This window comes from Coffea arabica, chromosome 9e (assembly GCF_036785885.1).
Source record: "Coffea arabica cultivar ET-39 chromosome 9e, Coffea Arabica ET-39 HiFi, whole genome shotgun sequence".
Lineage (NCBI taxonomy): Eukaryota > Viridiplantae > Streptophyta > Magnoliopsida > Gentianales > Rubiaceae > Coffea > Coffea arabica.
In genome coordinates, this window is record NC_092327.1 from 19058606 (window position 1) to 19083672 (window position 25067).

The window sequence follows — 25067 nt, forward strand, 5'->3', positions numbered from 1 at the left end:
AATTGCAATCAATTTTGGGTTTGGATTGAAATGAGAAAAGTTAGGGTTGATAACCCCCAATTCTGTCCGGGTTTGGATCATAGGGTTAGAGGCCGAATTGGACTTTTCTCAAAACATGAAAGTTGTAGGTATTGATGAGTTTGAAGTGCCTGAAAAATTTCAGGGTATTTGGAGTAGTGTAGAGTGAGTTATGCCGTTTTTACTGTTGCTGTTCTGGGTTGATCAAAATGTGCGAACTGCGCTTGTAATCGTCTGTTTTGACTGGAATTTCTTTGGATTTGGAATTTGGTGTCTTCTGATGAAATGTATCTTGATGTCTTAGCTAACATATTCCTTTGGAATCAATGCATTTGGACCTGTATAGACTGAATTGGACTGATTACAGTTTTGTGTGATTTGGGAACCTGCAATTACGATTCTGGTTTGGTATTTGGCATATATGACTTAGTTGTGCTGGGATTTGGACTGAGTGGCCTTCTACATTGTTGTAGCCCTATCTCTTAGCTTCGAAACGGTGGGTTTTGCACCTTCATCCGACAATCGTAGCGCCTTTGGTGCCATTACCGCAAAAGGACGTCAAAACTGTTTTCTGGTTTTGAGCAATTGTGGTTAATTGCTATGTGATTGGGTTTGATTGTAGGTTGGAAAATAAAGGAATTAAGGGGAAATGCTGTCCGATTTTTAATAGCGTTGGTTACCTTAAGTTTCATGTGAAAGGCTTGGAGTTGAATGATGGAATTGGCTATATTGGACGAGGATTGTGAGCCGTGGAGGTGAGTGACCTTAAACTACTTGCAACGTTACTTTAAAATGTTTCTTGCATCGTTTCTTTGATTGCATATCCTGTGTGCCGGCATATAAGTTCTTGACATGTTTTGGCTCAAATGAGTACTTGGAATTCGTGTGCTAGACTCCGACGTCTCCTCCACCGTTTAATGTTCCTGTAGAGCACCAATGGGCTCAATGTTCAATGTTTAATGTTAATGTTCAATGTTAAATGATTGTTTGGAGCGTTGGACGTCTAAGTACCATGATTTCACTGGCTCATGAGAGAAGTGAAAGTGCATTGATTGTTGAAGCATGACATTATTGAAATGAACGATTGTGAAACTGAATTTCTTGGTTACTCGCTGAGCTTCTAGCTCACCCCAAAATGTTTTATTCCCCTCCACAGGGCTCAAGGCGACGGAAGGGCTTGTAGTGTTTATTCATGGATTATCTCATGTGTGGCTTGAATTTGGATTTCCTTTTTGCGTAATCGTTCATATTGGGATTGTATTGAACGTTTAGAATTGCTTGGATGTGTAATCGTCTAGTTTTGGACTTCCTCCTGTATAATAGTTGGTATCAAGGATCAGAGTGGCGCTGCGGAAGCGTGGACGCTTCGCTTTTGATATGTAAATGTTGGAATATTGGATTTATATTTGAGATTGTATCTTGTATTTGTTTGAGGATTGTAGTGAACGACTGAGTCCCGGCGAGAGCCGGGCAGGCGGCCCGCCGAACCCTCTGGTTCGCCTTAGGGGGAGGTGGGGTCGTGACAATTGGTATCAGAGCTTAGGCTTCAGATCTCTGTAGTGTATCCTAGGCTTGAAGTTTAGGATGCCGGACTGTGGGTTTGGTTTGCCATATGAGTGATCCTTGCGGGATGTCTCGACTTGATTGGTACAAGATGGAATGTCGAGGACGACATTCTTTTAAGGAGGGGAGATTGTGACGCCCCGAAAAAAAAATGAGTTTGAGAACCCGGAAATTTTCTAATTTTCTAGGGTTTATTTTTTTAAACGCCCGCCTTTTCTACATTTTCTTGATTAGAAAAATTCCCCAGATCAAGTTTATGAGCAAATATAGTTTTCAAATGATTTTTCTAGTATCGGTTAGTTTTTGAAAAATTAAAAGCGTATTTTGGACGTGGGACCCGCAAGTGCGGTAAATGCATTATATTTTTGACAACTTGTTGGAATTTTGTATTAAGTGATATTAGTTTACAATGTGTTAAGATATTTGTATTGGAGAGACAAAAATATAAGTTTTAAACCTAATGGTGACAAGTGTCACCATTGTATTGGAAATATCTTATGACTTACTATTCATTTTCTTGACTTTTGACCAATTGCTTAAATATCTCAAAAATCACACAAAATTCATTCTTGTCTTCAACCTCTTGGCCGATTCTCTCTCTAGCAAAGAAGGAAGAAAAACCTCTTCAAAGTTTGGCAATTATCTAGCTCAAATCCTCCAAAACACTTGCTTGATCTAGTTTCTACTCCATAAAATCCCTCCATTTGGTGCTAGTGAGTGATTTGGTGAAGTTTTTTGGAAAAGCTAAGGTGTCCTACAACTCTCCCTCTCTTGTTTACTAGGTGAGCGGTATATGAACTTTCCCCTACACTTAATGAAGCTTGAGTTGTGCTTAGTGGAAGCTAAAGTGTTGAATTTTGTGATTTAATTCTTGTTTTTGGATGAAATGGTGAAGTTTACAAGTTATTGGTGAATTTTCTGGTTTTATGTGATCTTGATGGTGTGGTTGTTTTTGATGGTTGGTAATAAGGGGCTATGGCTCTAGTAGGTGCATATGATAGGAAATTGCAATCAATTTTGGGTTTGGATTCAAATGAGAAAAGTTAGGGTTGATAACCCCCAATTCTGTCCGGGTTTGGATCATAGGGTTAGAGGCCGAATTGGACTTTTCTCAAAACATGAAAGTTGTAGGTATTGATGAGTTTGAAGTGCCTGAAAAATTTCAGGGTATTTGGAGTAGTGTAGAGTGAGTTATGCCGTTTTTACTGTTGCTGTTCTGGGTTGATCAAAATGTGCGAACTGCGCTTGTAATCGTCTGTTTTGACTGGAATTTCTTTGGATTTGGAATTTGGTGTCTTCTGATGAAATGTATCTTGATGTCTTAGCTAACATATTCCTTTGGAATCAATGCATTTGGACCTGTATAGACTGAATTGGACTGATTACAGTTTTGTGTGATTTGGGAACCTGCAATTACGATTCTGGTTTGGTATTTGGCATATATGACTTAGTTGTGCTGGGATTTGGACTGAGTGGCCTTCTACATTGTTGTAGCCCTATCTCTTAGCTTCGAAACGGTGGGTTTTGCACCTTCATCCGACAATCGTAGCGCCTTTGGTGCCATTACCGCAAAAGGACGTCAAAACTGTTTTCTGGTTTTGAGCAATTGTGGTTAATTGCTATGTGATTGGGTTTGATTGTAGGTTGGAAAATAAAGGAATTAAGGGGAAATGCTGTCCGATTTTTAATAGCGTTGGTTACCTTAAGTTTCATGTGAAAGGCTTGGAGTTGAATGATGGAATTGGCTATATTGGACGAGGATTGTGAGCCGTGGAGGTGAGTGACCTTAAACTACTTGCAACGTTACTTTAAAATGTTTCTTGCATCGTTTCTTTGATTGCATATCCTGTGTGCCGGCATATAAGTTCTTGACATGTTTTGGCTCAAATGAGTACTTGGAATTCGTGTGCTAGACTCCGACGTCTCCTCCACCGTTTAATGTTCCTGTAGAGCACCAATGGGCTCAATGTTCAATGTTTAATGTTAATGTTCAATGTTAAATGATTGTTTGGAGCGTTGGACGTCTAAGTACCATGATTTCACTGGCTCATGAGAGAAGTGAAAGTGCATTGATTGTTGAAGCATGACATTATTGAAATGAACGATTGTGAAACTGAATTTCTTGGTTACTCGCTGAGCTTCTAGCTCACCCCAAAATGTTTTATTCCCCTCCACAGGGCTCAAGGCGACGGAAGGGCTTGTAGTGTTTATTCATGGATTATCTCATGTGTGGCTTGAATTTGGATTTCCTTTTTGCGTAATCGTTCATATTGGGATTGTATTGAACGTTTAGAATTGCTTGGATGTGTAATCGTCTAGTTTTGGACTTCCTCCTGTATAATAGTTGGTATCAAGGATCAGAGTGGCGCTGCGGAAGCGTGGACGCTTCGCTTTTGATATGTAAATGTTGGAATATTGGATTTATATTTGAGATTGTATCTTGTATTTGTTTGAGGATTGTAGTGAACGACTGAGTCCCGGCGAGAGCCGGGCAGGCGGCCCGCCGAACCCTCTGGTTCGCCTTAGAGGGAGGTGGGGTCGTGACAATTGGTATCAGAGCTTAGGCTTCAGATCTCTGTAGTGTATCCTAGGCTTGAAGTTTAGGATGCCGGACTGTGGGTTTGGTTTGCCATATTAGTCATCCTTGCGGGATGTCTCGACTTGATTGGTACAAGATGGAATGTCGAGGACGACATTCTTTTAAGGAGGGGAGATTGTGACGCCCCGAAAAAAAAATGAGTTTGAGAACCCGGAAATTTTCTAATTTTCTAGGGTTTATTTTTTTAAACGCCCGCCTTTTCTACATTTTCTTGATTAGAAAAATTCCCCAGATCAAGTTTATGAGCAAATATAGTTTTCAAATGATTTTTCTAGTATCGGTTAGTTTTTGAAAAATTAAAAGCGTATTTTGGACGTGGGACCCGCAAGTGCGGTAAATGCATTATATTTTTGACAACTTGTTGGAATTTTGTATTAAGTGATATTAGTTTACAATGTGTTAAGATATTTGTATTGGAGAGACAAAAAGATAAGTTTTAAACCTAAAGGTGACAAGTGTCACCATTGTATTGGAAATAGCTTATGACTTACTATTCATTTTCTTGACTTTTGACCAATTGCTTAAATATCTCAAAAATCACACAAAATTCATTCTTGTCTTCAACCTCTTGGCCGATTCTCTCTCTAGCAAAGAAGGAAGAAAAACCTCTTCAAAGTTTGGCAATTATCTAGCTCAAATCCTCCAAAACACTTGCTTGATCTAGTTTCTACTCCATAAAATCCCTCCATTTGGTGCTAGTGAGTGATTTGGTGAAGTTTTTTGGAAAAGCTAAGGTGTCCTACAACTCTCCCTCTCTTGTTTACTAGGTGAGCGGTATATGAACTTTCCCCTACACTTAATGAAGCTTGAGTTGTGCTTAGTGGAAGCTAAAGTGTTGAATTTTGTGATTTAATTCTTGTTTTTGGATGAAATGGTGAAGTTTACAAGTTATTGGTGAATTTTCTGGTTTTATGTGATCTTGATGGTGTGGTTGTTTTTGATGGTTGGTAATAAGGGGCTATGGCTCTAGTAGGTGCATATGATAGGAAATTGCAATCAATTTTGGGTTTGGATTGAAATGAGAAAAGTTAGGGTTGATAACCCCCAATTCTGTCCGGGTTTGGATCATAGGGTTAGAGGCCGAATTGGACTTTTCCCAAAACATGAAAGTTGTAGGTATTGATGAGTTTGAAGTGCCTGAAAAATTTCAGGGTATTTGGAGTAGTGTAGAGTGAGTTATGCCGTTTTTACTGTTGCTGTTCTGGGTTGATCAGAATGTGCGAACTGCGCTTGTAATCGTCTGTTTTGACTGGAATTTCTTTGGATTTGGATGTTGGTGTCTTCTGATGAAATGTAGCTTGATGTCTTAGCTAACATATTCCTTTGGAATCAATGCATTTGGACCTGTATAGACTGAATTGGACTGATTACAGTTTTGTGTGATTTGGGAACCTGCAATTACGATTCTGGTTTGGTATTTGGCATATATGACTTAGTTGTGCTGGGATTTGGACTGAGTGGCCTTCTACATTGTTGTAGCCCTATCTCTTAGCTTCGAAACGGTGGGTTTTGTACCTTCATCCGACAATCGTAGCGCCTTTGGTGCCATTACCGCAAAAGGACGTCAAAACTGTTTTCTGGTTTTGAGCAATTGTGGTTAATTGCTATGTGATTGGGTTTGATTGTAGGTTGGAAAATAAAGGAATTAAGGGGAAATGCTGTCCGATTTTTAATAGCGTTGGTTACCTTAAGTTTCATGTGAAAGGCTTGGAGTTGAATGATGGAATTGGCTATATTGGACGAGGATTGTGAGCCGTGGAGGTGAGTGACCTTAAACTACTTGCAACGTTACTTTAAAATGTTTCTTTCATCGTTTCTTTGATTGCATATCCTGTGTGCCGGCATATAAGTTCTTGACATGTTTTGGCTCAAATGAGTACTTGGAATTCGTGTGCTAGACTCCGACGTCTCCTCCACCGTTTAATGTTCCTGTAGAGCACCAATGGGCTCAATGTTCAATGTTTAATGTTAATGTTCAATGTTAAATGATTGTTTGGAGCGTTGGACGTCTAAGTACCATGATTTCACTGGCTCATGAGAGAAGTGAAAGTGCATTGATTGTTGAAGCATGACATTATTGAAATGAACGATTGTGAAACTGAATTTCTTGGTTACTCGCTGAGCTTCTAGCTCACCCCAAAATGTTTTATTCCCCTCCACAGGGCTCAAGGCGACGGAAGGGCTTGTAGTGTTTATTCATGGATTATCTCATGTGTGGCTTGAATTTGGATTTCCTTTTTGCGTAATCGTTCATATTGGGATTGTATTGAACGTTTAGAATTGCTTGGATGTGTAATCGTCTAGTTTTGGACTTCCTCCTGTATAATAGTTGGTATCAAGGATCAGAGTGGCGCTGCGGAAGCGTGGACGCTTCGCTTTTGATATGTAAATGTTGGAATATTGGATTTATATTTGAGATTGTATCTTGTATTTGTTTGAGGATTGTAGTGAACGACTGAGTCCCGGCGAGAGCCGGGCAGGCGGCCCGCCGAACCCTCTGGTTCGCCATAGAGGGTGGTGGGGTCGTGACAATTGGTATTAGAGCTTAGGCTTCAGATCTCTGTAGTGTATCCTAGGCTTGAAGTTTAGGATGCCGGACTGTGGGTTTGGTTTGCCATATTAGTCATCCTTGCGGGATGTCTCGACTTGATTGGTACAAGATGGAATGTCGAGGACGACATTCTTTTAAGGAGGGGAGATTGTGACGCCCCGAAAAAAAAATGAGTTTGAGAACCCGGAAATTTTCTAATTTTCTAGCGTTTATTTTTTTAAACGCCCGCCTTTTCTACATTTTCTTGATTAGAAAAATTCCCCAGATCAAGTTTATGAGCAAATATAGTTTTCAAATGATTTTTCTAGTATCGGTTAGTTTTTGAAAAATTAAAAGCGTATTTTGGACGTGGGACCCGCAAGTGCGGTAAATGCATTATATTTTTGACAACTTGTTGGAATTTTGTATTAAGTGATATTAGTTTACAATGTGTTAAGATATTTGTATTGGAGAGACAAAAAGATAAGTTTTAAACCTAAAGGTGACAAGTGTCACCATTGTATTGGAAATAGCTTATGACTTACTATTCATTTTCTTGACTTTTGACCAATTGCTTAAATATCTCAAAAATCACACAAAATTCATTCTTGTCTTCAACCTCTTGGCCGATTCTCTCTCTAGCAAAGAAGGAAGAAAAACCTCTTCAAAGTTTGGCAATTATCTAGCTCAAATCCTCCAAAACACTTGCTTGATCTAGTTTCTACTCCATAAAATCCCTCCATTTGGTGCTAGTGAGTGATTTGGTGAAGTTTTTTGGAAAAGCTAAGGTGTCCTACAACTCTCCCTCTCTTGTTTACTAGGTGAGCGGTATATGAACTTTCCCCTACACTTAATGAAGCTTGAGTTGTGCTTAGTGGAAGCTAAAGTGTTGAATTTTGTGATTTAATTCTTGTTTTTGGATGAAATGGTGAAGTTTACAAGTTATTGGTGAATTTTCTGGTTTTATGTGATCTTGATGGTGTGGTTGTTTTTGATGGTTGGTAATAAGGGGCTATGGCTCTAGTAGGTGCATATGATAGGAAATTGCAATCAATTTTGGGTTTGGATTGAAATGAGAAAAGTTAGGGTTGATAACCCCCAATTCTGTCCGGGTTTGGATCATAGGGTTAGAGACCGAATTGGACTTTTCTCAAAACATGAAAGTTGTAGGTATTGATGAGTTTGAAGTGCCTGAAAAATTTCAGGGTATTTGGAGTAGTGTAGAGTGAGTTATGCCGTTTTTACTGTTGCTGTTCTGGGTTGATCAGAATGTGCGAACTGCGCTTGTAATCGTCTGTTTTGACTGGAATTTCTTTGGATTTGGAATTTAGTGTCTTCTGATGAAATGTATCTTGATGTCTTAGCTAACATGTTCCTTTGGAATCAATGCATTTGGACCTGTATAGACTGAATTGGACTGATTACAGTTTTGTGTGATTTGGGAACCTGCAATTACGATTCTGGTTTGGTATTTGGCATATATGACTTAGTTGTGCTGGGATTTGGACTGAGTGGCCTTCTACATTGTTGTAGCCCTATCTCTTAGCTTCGAAACGGTGGGTTTTGCACCTTCATCCGACAATCGTAGCGCCTTTGGTGCCATTACCGCAAAAGGACGTCAAAACTGTTTTCTGGTTTTGAGCAATTGTGGTTAATTGCTATGTGATTGGGTTTGATTGTAGGTTGGAAAATAAAGGAATTAAGGGGAAATGCTGTCCGATTTTTAATAGCGTTGGTTACCTTAAGTTTCATGTGAAAGGCTTGGAGTTGAATGATGGAATTGGCTATATTGGACGAGGATTGTGAGCCGTGGAGGTGAGTGACCTTAAACTACTTGCAACGTTACTTTAAAATGTTTCTTGCATCGTTTCTTTGATTGCATATCCTGTGTGCCGGCATATAAGTTCTTGACATGTTTTGGCTCAAATGAGTACTTGGAATTCGTGTGCTAGACTCCGACGTCTCCTCCACCGTTTAATGTTCCTGTAGAGCACCAATGGGCTCAATGTTCAATGTTTAATGTTAATGTTCAATGTTAAATGATTGTTTGGAGCGTTGGACGTCTAAGTACCATGATTTCACTGGCTCATGAGAGAAGTGAAAGTGCATTGATTGTTGAAGCATGACATTATTGAAATGAACGATTGTGAAACTGAATTTCTTGGTTACTCGCTGAGCTTCTAGCTCACCCCAAAATGTTTTATTCCCCTCCACAGGGCTCAAGGCGACGGAAGGGCTTGTAGTGTTTATTCATGGATTATCTCATGTGTGGCTTGAATTTGGATTTCCTTTTTGCGTAATCGTTCATATTGGGATTGTATTGAACGTTTAGAATTGCTTGGATGTGTAATCGTCTAGTTTTGGACTTCCTCCTGTATAATAGTTGGTATCAAGGATCAGAGTGGCGCTGCGGAAGCGTGGACGCTTCGCTTTTGATATGTAAATGTTGGAATATTGGATTTATATTTGAGATTGTATCTTGTATTTGTTTGAGGATTGTAGTGAACGACTGAGTCCCGGCGAGAGCCGGGCAGGCGGCCCGCCGAACCCTCTGGTTCGCCTTAGAGGGAGGTGGGGTCGTGACAATTGGTATTAGAGCTTAGGCTTCAGATCTCTGTAGTGTATCCTAGGCTTGAAGTTTAGGATGCCGGACTGTGGGTTTGGTTTGCCATATTAGTCATCCTTGCGGGATGTCTCGACTTGATTGGTACAAGATGGAATGTCGAGGACGACATTCTTTTAAGGAGGGTGTGAGGACTCGCAAAATTTACTTATTTAATCTCCTATTTTTAGCTTATTTAATTATTTATTTGGTCTTTTACTCCGAATATTATTTTCTAAGCTCTTGAGACCTAATTACATGAAAATATAGTTTCATTATATTTTTAAAATGACTTGTTTCAAAAATTAATTTTCGGAAGCTCGTTTAGTGAAAATAGTGAACACGTCTTTGGAAATCTTGATCGATTGAGAGTACAATAGGTTTGAAATATTGGAGACATGTACAATGGACCTAAATTAGGCATTTTAATGTTTAAATACTCAAGTGATAGTTATTAGTACTATCGTTATAAGAATTTCTCGGAAGTTTCGCGTTATCGCGCTTAAATTGGAGATACGCGTTTTCACACGCGCGATTTAAATTCAGGAACTTTAGACCCTTGTTTCGAGACAATTAAGAGTGAATAATGTTTATATTAACATGAGTGCATTAGAGGTTTAGTGCACTAGTGAACCAAACGCGCGAGAAAATCGAGCCTAAAAACGTGCCAAACGAGCCTTACAAGAGTTGACTTTGGAACAATTTTTCACCACACATTTAATCTTCTTTGAGAAGCCAACTTAGATCAAAATCACACTCTCTCTTCTCTCTCCTCACAGCCGGCCAAGCTCCTCTCTCTCTCTAACTCATTTGCAACAAAAAATTCTGCACACTAATCTCAACCAAAACTACCCCAAATCACCTCCAAATCACACCAAACTTGGAGACCACTTAGCAAACCTCTTGGAGGTTGGATTTAGCTAACAAAAGGCTGCATCTTCACGGGTTCTTGGAGCTTCAAGAGGGCCGAAATTTCTGATCTTGCACACCCAAGGAATAGGTAATGATCAACCCTTGGATTCTTGTCTTTTGGAATTTATATAGCAAGATTAAGCTCATGCATGCACTTAGTTAGCTTGTTTATGGTGAAAATGAAATGAGTGGGCTCTTGGTATTCCCACACTTGGGTTGTTGTTGCTGATTTAAGGATTAATGTTGGATTTAATGGTAGTTTAGTGGTTATAATGATGAGTTTATGGAGTGTTATTGTTGGAAACTCAAAGTAGAGGTCTTGGCAAGAATTTCCGAAAATGCCCCTGTTTTGTTCGGCCATAAGAAGGCCCATTTTTGGTGATCTATTGGCATGAACCTGATGTATATATGTTATATTATGTGTGTAAAAATTTTCGTTGGAAAACATTAACGTTTGGTGGGTCAAATGAATTTTTCTCCTAGAAGTGGCAATCTGGAAATCTGTTCCGTATTGCACTGTCCAGCGTTGGTATTTTGGCTATACCTCTGTCCTCGGATGTCGAAATCATGTGCCGTTGGTGGCGTTTGAAACTAGAAATTCCTAGCTTTAATTTGGTATAAAATGCACGTTCTGATTCCTTGTGAGCAAGCCGAACCAAATGTTTTAAGTTCGCTGTCCTGTTGCTCTGTTCGTCTGGAATGAAGTGTTCAGGCAGCAACTTGATGCCCGAATTTGAACCAGATGGGTGCCGAATTTGGGAATGACTTCTTCTGTGATGTTTTAGTACTATGAATGTATTTTCCAACGGCGTAAGCCATGCTCAATTTCGAGCTATATTGACTGAGTTGTGACTGAAACAAGTGGACTGCTCTGTTTTGGAAAAACCCTAATGTTGGACTGGTTTGGAACAAGATATTGGAGTGAACTTGTTAATTGATGTTCTTGATACTAAACACTTACCAAAGGCATTATGGATGTTTCTTAGGCCTTTATTTCACAAATGAACCATGGTTGTATAGTTTGCTTGATTAGACGTTTTGAATTGGGTAATGAAAGTCTCAAGGCAGATTGCCTTATAATTTTCCTGAACTTTGGTTGGCTAATTAACGACCTTGCCGAAGGTATTTTTCCCCGAAATTCGATAGAGAGATACCTTCCATATAGTATTGAAATACTGCCAATTTTGGTGCCGATTCAAGTTCGTTTCGATACCCAATTGAATTACTAAAGTTAGAGGTTCAAATCTGGAAAATTCTCATCCAGTCTTGAATTTGCTCAACTTCGGGCTACCGTATCTCGGTGCTCGAAACTCCGTTTCTCAATCCGCTTGTTTTGTTATACTCTTGGATTGCAACACTATTTGATTTCCAAATTTCAAAGGTTAGTTCAAAACAAGTGAATTTTACTGAATTTCCAAAATTGGCCAAAAACCAACCTTGAAACTGTCTTAGTATTCTACAGCAGTAACTTTGATCCAACTTTTGAATACCTTCCATTTCGAATCATGGAAAAGTGTCTTCTAGAAACTTGTAGTACTCGGAATGTAGTTTCCAATAGTATCAAGCTTTCCAATTTTGGACCTACGTAGTGCAAGATACGATTTTTCTAGAATTGACACCCAAAGCTAAAATTTGACAATTTCTTAGAAATGAGATTTTGGAAACTTACCTTCTTTTCTCGATACCGATTGAACATTTTTAACTCGATTTCATGAAAAATGTTAGTCTCTTTCTTTAGACTTTAAAACTTTACTCTTGAGCCTCGATTATTAATAATTAAGGCCCAATTCATGAATTCCCTTTAGATTGTACAACCTTCTTTGATAAGTAGGAGTTCTAAGTGATAGTGTATAATAGTTAATGGTTGTTTACTCAGGCACTCGAGGGAATCTCCAAGGGGAACTCGGAGCGGACACCTAAAACGCTTGTTTGAAAACTACTCGCTTGTTTTGACTAGGTGAGTGTTCCATATAGGAATACGTAATTGAATAAGTCTAGGACACGCTTATTTCATGATTATTAAGTGCTATGTGTTAAGTATTTACCATACTCATGCCTATTTAAGGAATGTATACTTGCATTGTATATCTACATGAATTGGTTAAATCATTAACCATATCAAATGACCATATGAACTCGATACATGCTTAACTTGCTAGATTGTTTACTTAGTCTACTTGGTTTTGAAAAATGGAGTCGAGTGTGTACTTTATCGCACTCGTTCTCTTTTGAGATGAATAATTCATGCTTGAAAATACTCGGATAACATGACTTGGTATGCTAAGGTTGCATACGTCGTTGGAGTGAATCTCCTCGACTCTCACGTGGTAAAAATGGGATAACGGCCAATGATGGCCTATGCATATGACCAATGCTTGTCAATTAACCGTCAACCGTGAACAGTTAACCGTTAACCGTGAACCGTTTACCAACCCACATGACTACCTGATTACCTGACTATTTGCTCATATGATTTCTAATCTATATGATTATTCGATATCCGTGAATTATATGCTCCCATGAAATCAACTTGTATTGCTTACGTGCTTACGTGCTAAGTATCCACTTGATCACTTGATTATCATGAATCACATGTTATATGAAGTTGTCCATCATTGTTAGGCGAGTGTGTACTTTATCTCACTCGACCTACTCAATGATGAATTTTACCTTTTGTCGAATTACTTGATTACTTGTGCATGTTGTAAGCTCTAAGCTGAACTTGGGCCCTGCCTCGGTTACTGACCTACTCGAGCCAGGACTGGGCTCGGTCGGGTAGGTTGGAACCCTGGACAACCGTTTCGGTATACTCGAGTATTACCACTGGAGGGATAAGGTGATGGCCAGTCAAACCGAGGGGATCCGGAAGTCATAAGGTGCAGATGACCGACAGAGTTCCACTGGAACACCGTATCCTACAGTATATGTTTACCTTGTATCATAATAATTGTTTCGTGCTAAAATGCCAACATGAAATCCTGAGCTATGCCTGTAATAAGCTCCAATCACTCGTGAACTATACATGCCAATGTCTCATACCATGATAAATGTCTCAAATTACCGTACAAAGATTATCACCTCATGATAACATGCCATTGTGTAACCTTGAACCATGCATATGATATGCCCAACTTACTTGATTTATTTGAACCGTTAGAGTGTCTTGGAACCTCACTGGGCTGTGTAGCTCATTCCACGTTGTGGTTTTCTTTTACAGGGTTCGAGACCAAGGGTACTCGTGAGTAGTACTAGAATGTTTTCTTTTGAAGACTTTAAGTTATATTATAACGGATGGCTATTGTACCATTTTCCGTTGGGTTGTATTTAAGCTTGAAAGCTACTTAGTTGTAAGTGTGAGATATTTGAAGTACCTTAATTGTGTATTGAAGTTAATTAAAGTATTTCGAGCTCTTGAATGATGGATTGTAGTGAGTCCTGGCGAGAGCTGGGCAGGCGTCCCGCGGATACCCTTTGGTTCGCCTTTGGGAGAAGTGGGGGCGTCACAGAGGGGAGATTGTGACGCCCCGAAAAAAAAATGAGTTTGAGAACCCGGAAATTTTCTAATTTTCTAGCGTTTATTTTTTTAAACGCCCGCCTTTTCTACATTTTCTTGATTAGAAAAATTCCCCAGATCAAGTTTATGAGCAAATATAGTTTTCAAATGATTTTTCTAGTATCGGTTAGTTTTTGAAAAATTAAAAGCGTATTTTGGACGTGGGACCCGCAAGTGCGGTAAATGCATTATATTTTTGACAACTTGTTGGAATTTTGTATTAAGTGATATTAGTTTACAATGTGTTAAGATATTTGTATTGGAGAGACAAAAAGATAAGTTTTAAACCTAAAGGTGACAAGTGTCACCATTGTATTGGAAATAGCTTATGACTTACTATTCATTTTCTTGACTTTTGACCAATTGCTTAAATATCTCAAAAATCACACAAAATTCATTCTTGTCTTCAACCTCTTGGCCGATTCTCTCTCTAGCAAAGAAGGAAGAAAAACCTCTTCAAAGTTTGGCAATTATCTAGCTCAAATCCTCCAAAACACTTGCTTGATCTAGTTTCTACTCCATAAAATCCCTCCATTTGGTGCTAGTGAGTGATTTGGTGAAGTTTTTTGGAAAAGCTAAGGTGTCCTACAACTCTCCCTCTCTTGTTTACTAGGTGAGCGGTATATGAACTTTCCCCTACACTTAATGAAGCTTGAGTTGTGCTTAGTGGAAGCTAAAGTGTTGAATTTTGTGATTTAATTCTTGTTTTTGGATGAAATGGTGAAGTTTACAAGTTATTGGTGAATTTTCTGGTTTTATGTGATCTTGATGGTGTGGTTGTTTTTGATGGTTGGTAATAAGGGGCTATGGCTCTAGTAGGTGCATATGATAGGAAATTGCAATCAATTTTGGGTTTGGATTGAAATGAGAAAAGTTAGGGTTGATAACCCCCAATTCTGTCCGGGTTTGGATCATAGGGTTAGAGACCGAATTGGACTTTTCTCAAAACATGAAAGTTGTAGGTATTGATGAGTTTGAAGTGCCTGAAAAATTTCAGGGTATTTGGAGTAGTGTAGAGTGAGTTATGCCGTTTTTACTGTTGCTGTTCTGGGTTGATCAGAATGTGCGAACTGCGCTTGTAATCGTCTGTTTTGACTGGAATTTCTTTGGATTTGGATGTTGGTGTCTTCTGAAGAAATGTAACTTGATGTCTTAGCTAACATATTCCTTTGGAATCAATGCATTTGGACCTGTATAGACTGAATTGGTCTGATTACAGTTTTGTGTGATTTGGGAACCTGCAATTACGATTCTGGTTTGGTATTTGGCATATATGACTTAGTTGTGCTGGGATTTGGACTGAGTGGCCTTCTACATTGTTGTAGCCCTATCTCTTAGCTTCGAAACGGTGGGTTTTGCACCTTCATCCGACAATCGTAGCGCCTTTGGTGCCATTACCGTAAAAGGACGTCAAAACTGTTTTCTGGTTTTGAGCAATTGTGGTTAATTGCTATGTGATTGGGTTTGATTGTAGGTTGGAAAATAAAGGAATTAAGGGGAAATGCTGTCCGATTTTTAATAGCGTTGGTTACCTTAAGTTTCATGTGAAAGGCTTGGAGTTGAATGATGGAATTGGCTATATTGGACGAGGATTGTGAGCCGTGGAGGTGAGTGACCTTAAACTACTTGCAACGTTACTTTAAAATGTTTCTTGCATCGTTTCTTTGATTGCATATCCTGTGTGCCGGCATATAAGTTCTTGACATGTTTTGGCTCAAATGAGTACTTGGAATTCGTGTGCTAGACTCCGACGTCTCCTCCACCGTTTAATGTTCCTGTAGAGCACCAATGGGCTCAATGTTCAATGTTTAATGCTAATGTTCAATGTTAAATGATTGTTTGGAGCGTTGGACGTCTAAGTACCATGATTTCACTGGCTCATGAGAGAAGTGAAAGTGCATTGATTGTTGAAGCATGACATTATTGAAATGAACGATTGTGAAACTGAATTTCTTGGTTACTCGCTGAGCTTCTAGCTCACCCCAAAATGTTTTATTCCCCTCCACAGGGCTCAAGGCGACGGAAGGGCTTGTAGTGTTTATTCATGGATTATCTCATGTGTGGCTTGAATTTGGATTTCCTTTTTGCGTAATCGTTCATATTGGGATTGTATTGAACGTTTAGAATTGCTTGGATGTGTAATCGTCTAGTTTTGGACTTCCTCCTGTATAATAGTTGGTATCAAGGATCAGAGTGGCGCTGCGGAAGCGTGGACGCTTCGCTTTTGATATGTAAATGTTGGAATATTGGATTTATATTTGAGATTGTATCTTGTATTTGTTTGAGGGTTGTAGTGAACGACTGAGTCCCGGCGAGAGCCGGGCAGGCGGCCCGCCGAACCCTCTGGTTCGCCTTAGAGGGAGGTGGGGTCGTGACAATTGGTATCAGAGCTTAGGCTTCAGATCTCTGTAGTGTATCCTAGGCTTGAAGTTTAGGATGCCGGACTGTGGGTTTGGTTTGCCATATTAGTCATCCTTGCGGGATGTATCGACTTGATTGGTACAAGATGGAATGTCGAGGACGACATTCTTTTAAGGAGGGGAGATTGTGACGCCCCGAAAAAAAAATGAGTTTGAGAACCCGGAAATTTTCTAATTTTCTAGGGTTTATTTTTTTAAACGCCCGCCTTTTCTACATTTTCTTGATTAGAAAAATTCCCCAGATCAAGTTTATGAGCAAATACAGTTTTCAAATGATTTTTCTAGTATCGGTTAGTTTTTGATAAATTAAAAGCGTATTTTGGACGTGGGACCCGCAAGTGCGGTAAATGCATTATATTTTTGACAACTTGTTGGAATTTTGTATTAAGTGATATTAGTTTACAATGTGTTAAGATATTTGTATTGGAGAGACAAAAAGATAAGTTTTAAACCTAAAGGTGACAAGTGTCACCATTGTATTGGAAATAGCTTATGACTTACTATTCATTTTCTTGACTTTTGACCAATTGCTTAAATATCTCAAAAATCACACAAAATTCATTCTTGTCTTCAACCTCTTGGCCGATTCTCTCTCTAGCAAAGAAGGAAGAAAAACCTCTTCAAAGTTTGGCAATTATCTAGCTCAAATCCTCCAAAACACTTGCTTGATCTAGTTTCTACTCCATAAAATCCCTCCATTTGGTGCTAGTGAGTGATTTGGTGAAGTTTTTTTGGAAAAGCTAAGGTGTCCTACAACTCTCCCTCTCTTGTTTACTAGGTGAGCGGTATATGAACTTTCCCCTACACTTAATGAAGCTTGAGTTGTGCTTAGTGGAAGCTAAAGTGTTGAATTTTGTGATTTAATTCTTGTTTTTGGATGAAATGGTGAAGTTTACGAGTTATTGGTGAATTTTCTGGTTTTATGTGATCTTGATGGTGTGGTTATTTTTGATGGTTGGTAATAAGGGGCTATGGCTCTAGTAGGTGCATATGATAGGAAATTGCAATCAATTTTGGGTTTGGATTGAAATGAGAAAAGTTAGGGTTGATAACCCCCAATTCTGTCCGGTTTTGGATCATAGGGTTAGAGGCCGAATTGGACTTTTCTCAAAACATGAAAGTTGTAGGTATTGATGATTTTGAAGTGCCTGCAAAATTTCAGGGTATTTGGAGTAGTGTAGAGTGAGTTATGCCGTTTTTACTGTTGCTGTTCTGGGTTGATCAGAATGTGCGAACTGCGCTTGTAATCGTCTGTTTTGACTGGAATTTCTTTGGATTTGGATGTTGGTGTCTTCTGATGAAATGTAGCTTGATGTCTTAGCTAACATATTCCTTTGGAATCAATGCATTTGGACCTGTATAGACTGAATTGGACTGATTACAGTTTTGTGTGATTTGGGAACCTGCAATTACGATTCTGGTTTGGTATTTGGCATATATGACTTAGTTGTGCTGAGATTTGGACTGAGTGGCCTTCTACATTGTTGTAGCCCTATCTCTTAGCTTCGAAACGGTGGGTTTTGCACCTTCATCCGACAATCGTAGCGCCTTTGGTGCCATTACCGCAAAAGGACGTCAAAACTGTTTTCTGGTTTTGAGCAATTGTGGTTAATTGCTATGTGATTGGGTTTGATTGTAGGTTGGAAAATAAAGGAATTAAGGGGAAATGCTGTCCGACTTTTAATAGCGTTGGTTACCTTAAGTTTCATGTGAAAGGCTTGGAGTTGAATGATGGAATTGGCTATATTGGACGAGGATTGTGAGCCGTGGAGGTGAGTGACCTTAAACTACTTGCAACGTTACTTTAAAATGTTTCTTGCATCGTTTCTTTGATTGCATATCCTGTGTGCCGGCATATAAGTTCTTGACATGTTTTGGCTCAAATGAGTACTTGGAATTCGTGTGCTAGACTCCGACGTCTCCTCCACCGTTTAATGTTCCTGTAGAGCACCAATGGGCTCAATGTTCAATGTTCAATGTTAATGTTCAATGTTAAATGATTGTTTGGAGCGTTGGACGTCTAAGTACCATGATTTCACTGGCTCATGAGAGAAGTGAAAGTGCATTGATTGTTGAAGCATGACATTATTGAAATGAACGATTGTGAAACTGATTTGATAACTGAATTTCTTGGTTACTCGCTGAGCTTCTAGATCACCCCAAAATATTTTATTCCCCTCCACAGGGCTCAAGGCGACGGAAGGGCTTGTAGTGTTTATTCATGGATTATCTCATGCGTGGCTTGAATTTGGATTTCCTTTTTGCGTAATCGTTCATATTGGGATTGTATTGAACGTTTAGAATTGCTTGGATGTGTAATCGTCTAGTTTTGGACTTCCTCCTGTATAATAGTTGGTATCAAGGATCAGAGTGGCGCTGCGGAAGCGTGGACGCTTCGCTTTTGATATGTAAATGTTGGAATATTAGATTTATATTTGAGATTGTATCTTGTATTTGTTTGAGGATTGTAGTGAACGACTGAGTCCCGGTGAGAGCCGGGCAGGCGGCCCGCCGAACCCTCTGGTTCGCCTTAGGGGGAGGTGGGGTCGTGACAGGATCTCCTCCCTCACTAGCTCCATCGGATCCTCGATCATTGCCACGGTGCTCAGGAGTAAGGTGCGACGGAGGAATGATGCCTAAGTCATGCCTAAGTCATTCCAAGTTTGATGAAGATTCTTCTCTTTACTTGATTTTACATAGTTGAGTGATAAATATGGTCAATAATTGCAATACTCTTCCTATGAAAATTCTTTTGAGGAAATGATTATTCTTTTAATTTGTTCATCTAAAAAAAAATGAAAATAAATATTAAAAAAGTGAATAAATGATGTTCTACTCCAATGATTCTTATACTTAGTAATTGGGTGTTTTTATCTACAAATGTTGACTTTCCGTAAAACGGCACTTGAATTAAGAGTATGCGAAACAACTTCAGGATATGAAATGTTGAGTAACTGGGGATTTTCATCTAAAAATGTTGATCTTCATTTCAAAAGATATTTTCACAACTTGAGTAATGTTTGATATGATATATGAATAAATTCCTCTTTAAGTTGAAAGGAAGATGATCATAGGATTAGGAAGCTACCAATTGACCATATGAGTCACTTGCTTGTGGAATTGAGTGAGGATGAGAAATTGAATTGAACTAGTTAGAATTGAAAGCATAATTGGCTCTCCTTTACTTGATTTTATGAGAACTTGAGGATAAAGAAATGATCGCATAATGGCTATTTTCCTTGTTTTGAGAAATTGAATTAAAAGGTGCATATGTTATTTCAATTGTTTGAATCATTATTGAAGAGTAATTCTTATTTCTTGAGGACAGGCAATGATCTAAGTGTGGGGAAATTTGATAGATGTTTATTTTTCATGTTCTTAGTTTGCTTTTTTGATTGTTTTTGGTGTGAATTAGGGTCGTTAGAGATGAAACTTGCTCTTTAAACTTCTATTTTTTGTATAAGTTTTATGTTAGAGCCAAAATGGAAATTTGAGCAATTTAATGTGCAAAATTGATTTTATTTGTAGGATTTGAAGAGTAGTGATCAAGTCGAATCAATGAGATTCATGCAAATTATGTCAGATGCGATTCCAGGATAATTTGGAGAAAATTAGATCAACAAATGCAGTTTTTCTGGCCTTAAAACGTGACCTCAAAATGTAGGCACATTGTATTTTTATCTTCATGATGAAGCTGGAGCAGAAAAAGACAAAAAAAAAAGAAAAAAGATAGAGGAAGCAATACGCACCGTTAATACGCGGCCTTAAGGGTGTGTATTCTATAAACAAAAATACAACTTGTACGGTAGTTTGTTCTACTTTCCCACAGCTTTTCCAGCTTATTTTTAGCCAAGAATTTCAGCTGTAGCTGCTCAAGAAATCCTAGAAAATTGTGCATGAAGATTTATGTCACTTCAAACATGACTTTTTGACTCTTTTAATATCTTTATGTTGTAAGAATCATAGAAAGAGAGTTAAGTAGTCTTAGAAGAAAGAACTTACTCGATCTTTTTTTCTCTTTAGGAGAGAAAGTCTTGTAAAGAGGAACTTGGAGAAATATTTCATTGTACAACTCATTTTGGTGAAGAAATAGAAGATTTTGGGAGTTTGTTTATCTATTTGGCTAAGCTTTTCTTATCGATCTTTACTTGTGATTCAATATGAGTTCATACAATGAATCTTTGAGCTTTATTTTATTATTTCTTATTATGAGCTAAACTATTTAGATCCAGGGAGTAGATGAAACTTTTGGTACCATAATATGAGTTGAATGTGATTTATTCTTGTTACCTTTTGTATTGACTTGTCCATTTATGCATACTTATAGTGACAACCCTACCTTCCCCTAGGGCGTACCCTAAGGATTAGCGGACCGCCTGCCCAACTCTCGCCAGGACTACTAAGCCGAAACACATGTAAAGCCTACAAAACGTGCAAAAGAAATTCGAGAAAATGAACTACCAGAAACTAAATTAGCTAAACTAAACGATGCAATAGAACTTTGATTAAACGCTCCAACGAAGAACGAAAAGAACAAATGCCATGTCAGAATCCGGCCAAAAGTTGGCCGGATTCAAGGCAGTGAGCATGTGATACCCCAACTTTAGGATCATCTTTTGTTTAGTCTCAAAGAAGATACTACGGTTTCTTTAGTTTATTTTTATTTTAAACCATTATTTTGTTTTAAAGAAGAAACTAAAGTTATTTCTTTGGGTTTGATTTAAAAACTTGTTTTATTTTAAAAGACTGGAAACCCTAAAAGTCTAATCAAAACCCTAGTTTCACTTGTGACTGACCGTTTTCTCAAATTTCTCATATTTTAACCGAAACCCTAAATTCAATTTATGGAATTGTAAAACCCCTCACATTTTTCTTAAAAATGCCCTTTTATTTGGAAATTATTCATTTATTATGGCCCTACTACCCAATCACCCCACAATAAGTGTAAATGAATATAGAAGTAAGGGTTTTCGTTGTCCGTTTCCAAGTTAGAGCGAATTAGGGTTTTCACGTTTTTCCGTAGTGTGACTATTTGCTACGGAGTGAGGATCAAATTTGGTAGGTAAAAGTGACTTTCGGATGAGGAAATATTATATGATTAGAAGTGATAATAATAAGTTAGTGATTAGAAGTTAAAAACCCTAGTATACGCGATTTAAGAAAATCGGCTCGAACCGACGGATATTGATCACTACCGATTGAACACACCACTTGACCACCACTTCCTTACCACCACATACCCTTGATATTTTTGCAAAATATTCCCCCTCATCCTCAGCCTCATAACCGAAACATGTGGCCCAAAATGCAAGGAAAAGAAAGAGAAACTTGGATGGCTTTGGTGGTGACAAGTGTCACCCATCTATGGTTTCTTGCCCAACCTTTTGTCTTGCCTTCTTATCCCTTAATTGAGCTCATTCTTTCTCATTTTTTTTCCTGGTCAGCCGAGAGCAAGAGGAGCAAGAGAGTGAAGAGAGTTTTCCATCTTCAACCTTGAATCCAATCTTTTTATTGCCAACAAGAAAAACTAAACCGATCAATCACTAGTTGGAAGCTTGGGAAGCCTAAGGAACCAAGAATATCAAGGAGAGGTGAACGATCATCCTAGAAAGGTCTTGCCTTGAGGTATAATGGCTGATCAACCATTTCTTTTCCATTAATCATGATTAAGTTGGGTATTAATGTTAGTATAGTGCTTGTGATGCTTGTTTCAAAGAATTTTGATGATTGGATGGATGACCTTTGAGTTAGGGTTTCTTGTGGGTTGGTGTTGTATGATGCATATATGTGGTATATGATCTTGTAAAGGTAGTAGTAGTGGTAGTTTCAAGGTGAAAATATGAATTATAGCTTGAAATAACAAAAATTCCAGATTTCTGGAAATCTTAGCTTCAGTTCTGTCCGGTTCTATTTAATCATGTTAGAGGCTGAACTAGACTTAGCACAAAATATGAAAGTTGTAGAGAATGACATTTTATGGTTGCCTACAAAATTTCAGCTCAATTGGAGTAACTTATCCTGTGAAAAGACCAAAATACCCTCACCGCCCTAGGATGCATCCAGTGATCCGTTTTAGACAGTTCATCCAATTGACCGTGTCTATTCACTATGATCCATGCTGATTTAGCCATTTTCCAAAACATTAAAGTTTTTGTACTATGTCTTTACTTTCCAACGCCTCCAAGAATATCTTCAACGGACTTTGGTAGCTTGAGATATGGCCATTTGAAGGCAGTACAGTTAATTAGCCGATTAGTTGGAATTTGGTTCTGTGAATTGGGAATTTGACTGGGTTACACTGGAAATTAGACTAGGTGGTCTTCACTAAAGTTGTAGCTCTCTGCCTTAGCTTCGAAACGGTATACGTTTCACCTCAATCCGATACGCGTAGCCTCGGTTGTGTCCGTTACACAAAAACACATCAAATCTGTCTTTTGCTAAACTTCATTTTCGTACATGTCGTTAGCTTGATTTTGTACGTGTATGACCTTGAGTCTATTGAACGGCTATTGAAATGAGATTATTTTGTATGTAACTTTGAGTTTGTTTGAGGAAAATATTGAAGCCATAAAGGGCTGGAAAATGGGTAAACACAAGGGGCATGCCGCCAAATTTTCACGAGAAAGATAAACTAGCCTTTGGAGTTCTAGTTCTGTATTTTGCAAATTTAACTTGGATGCACTGAAAAATGGTCGAGGTATCTTCATGGAAGTTATAATCTTTTGTCTAAGGTTCGAGACACCATCTAGTACATTTTGATCCGATAACCACAGCTTCAGTTATGGGCAAATCGTGTAACCCGTTTTGTACCATTTTCATTTTCACGGACGCGCACATGCATTTCTGAACCCTTTTTGCCGTTTTGGACCGTTTAGGTCTACTTTTGGTATTTTATTACCATTCCAGCCGTTTCGGCCAATTTCGACATTCTTTTGGACTTAACGTCATTTTGACCGTTTTTTATTATTTTTGATCGTTTTCGACCGTATTCGATCGTTTAAGTTATAAACTGCTATTGTATGGCCGTTTCATTTATGTGTTTATATAATCTGTCAATACAGATTGTGAGGCTTTTGACGGTGACGGTCAAACTCAGTGAATTGTATCATTTTTCATTCCAAGCTTTATCAAGTGAGTAATTGGGTTGTTTATTGATGTGAAATTGTTAAAGTGCTTTGTATATGTTAAATGGGTACTTAGGCGAGGGTGTACTTTATCTCACTCGACCTAAGCCCATCATTTGTTTTGATTTCCTATGTGAGAATACATGCCTTATGTTGAGTATCACCCTTTTGCTGTGTGCTGATGGGGGTGACTACATAACTTGAATTAAACCGCATTTCCTGTGTGCTGTTTGGGGTAACTACTTTGTTGTGTACTTTATTGAGAGATACCATCTATTGAGAAATCGGATATCTCAGGGCTTGGTTCCAGCTCGGTTCCAAGGGTTAGACGAACTATTCGAGCCAGTTGGGGCTTGGTCGAAGATAGTTCCATGCTAATCTTGGGATTTAGTTCCTTGTTAAAGCTTTGACGAAAGCTAAGTTATTTTATTTCGCTCGATTTGCTGTGTGCTGTTGACTAGCCAGCGGGGGTTGATAAGGTGAACGGGGAAAGTTAAGTGGAGTCTACGGTCTATGAGTACTTTGGTTGACGGAGTGTCAACAGGCGTTCAAGCTCGGGGAATTGAACTGGCTTTGGAGCCACCCGTATCCTACCATTGTGATGTTACTTTTCTGTTATTGATGCGAAATAACCTGAATACTTGTTATCTGGATGTGAGTTTACATTTATACCCCTGATTACTCACTAAGCATATAGCTTACCTCATTCCATTTGTTTTCCTCAGCAGGGGGCCGACGCGGGGATCGCTCGGGAAGGTGTTTAGTCTTTTGTGTGACGGCCCCACCTCCCCCTGGGCGTACCCTAGGGTTTAGCGGACCGCCTGCCCAACTCTCGCCAGGACTCACTCACTGTTTACTCTTGGGACTGGCCAGCTCGAGATATGAATCGTCTTATTTCGGATTCTTGTGCCCGAGTACTCCAAAGTTGAGGTGGCGTTAAGTACTTGGAAATTGTATTTTGGGAACATGAACAGGCTTTGTCCGGCTAGAATGAGCACGAGAGGTCAATGGACATCTAGTTAGATAGAAAGTGACGTGAGAGACCGGACAGGGTTAACAGGGTGTGGGGCAACGTATCCCTTTTCTTTTGATGCACCCATATATGGCTACTACATGACGTTAGCATGTGAATTCGTGTATATATTATCTGTCAAACTTGATATGTATTTGTGATATGTATTTGTGTATTTGATTATCTGCCTCCTTGATCTGGCGTGTTATGTGCGTATATGTTTACTTGTGTATTTGGTATGTTGGAATTGGTGCTTAGTTAATTTACTGATTCACTAAAATACCTTTTGGGAAAATGAAAAGAAAAGAGAGAGAGAAAAACATATCTATGGACGGGAGATGTAGTCATGGACGTGGTCGAGGCCGGGGAACTGAGCGGACCCCGGAATCAAGAGGAGAAAGGGAAACGTCAGCCGAGCAAGGGCAGGGATCAAGAGCTGCGACTGGAGACCAAATGGCAACGGCAATGCAACAGATGACGGATATCTTGGCAAGACTGGTGGATCAACAAGGGCAAATACCCGTAATCCAAAATCGGAACCCTGTGATAGGCGAGGATAAGGCACCTGAAAGGTTCCAGAAGTTTGCTCCGCCAAAATTCCTTGGAGGGCCCGATCCGGATGTGGCTGAACAATGGATAGAAACCATGGTTAATATCTTCACAGCCCTAAACTACACTGAGCAAAGGCAAGTGAACTTTGCAGTATTTCAATTTGAGGGACCGGCCCGATCATG

At 39.0% G+C, this 25067-nt stretch overlaps 1 long non-coding RNA gene across 2 annotated transcripts; it reads left to right on the forward strand.

Moving 5' to 3' along the window:
• The first annotated feature begins 10136 nt into the window (after positions 1 to 10136).
• Positions 10137 to 13634, forward strand: LOC140014833 (uncharacterized). 2 transcript variants are annotated; one of them, XR_011821533.1, is made up of 3 exons: positions 10137 to 10312; positions 12101 to 12181; positions 13442 to 13634. It is a non-coding gene; the product is annotated as an uncharacterized lncRNA (long non-coding RNA). The 2 variants fall into 2 exon arrangements; XR_011821532.1 differs by lacking the exon at positions 13442 to 13634 and having other exon boundaries at positions 12101 to 12479.
• Positions 13635 to 25067: the final 11433 nt, after the last annotated feature.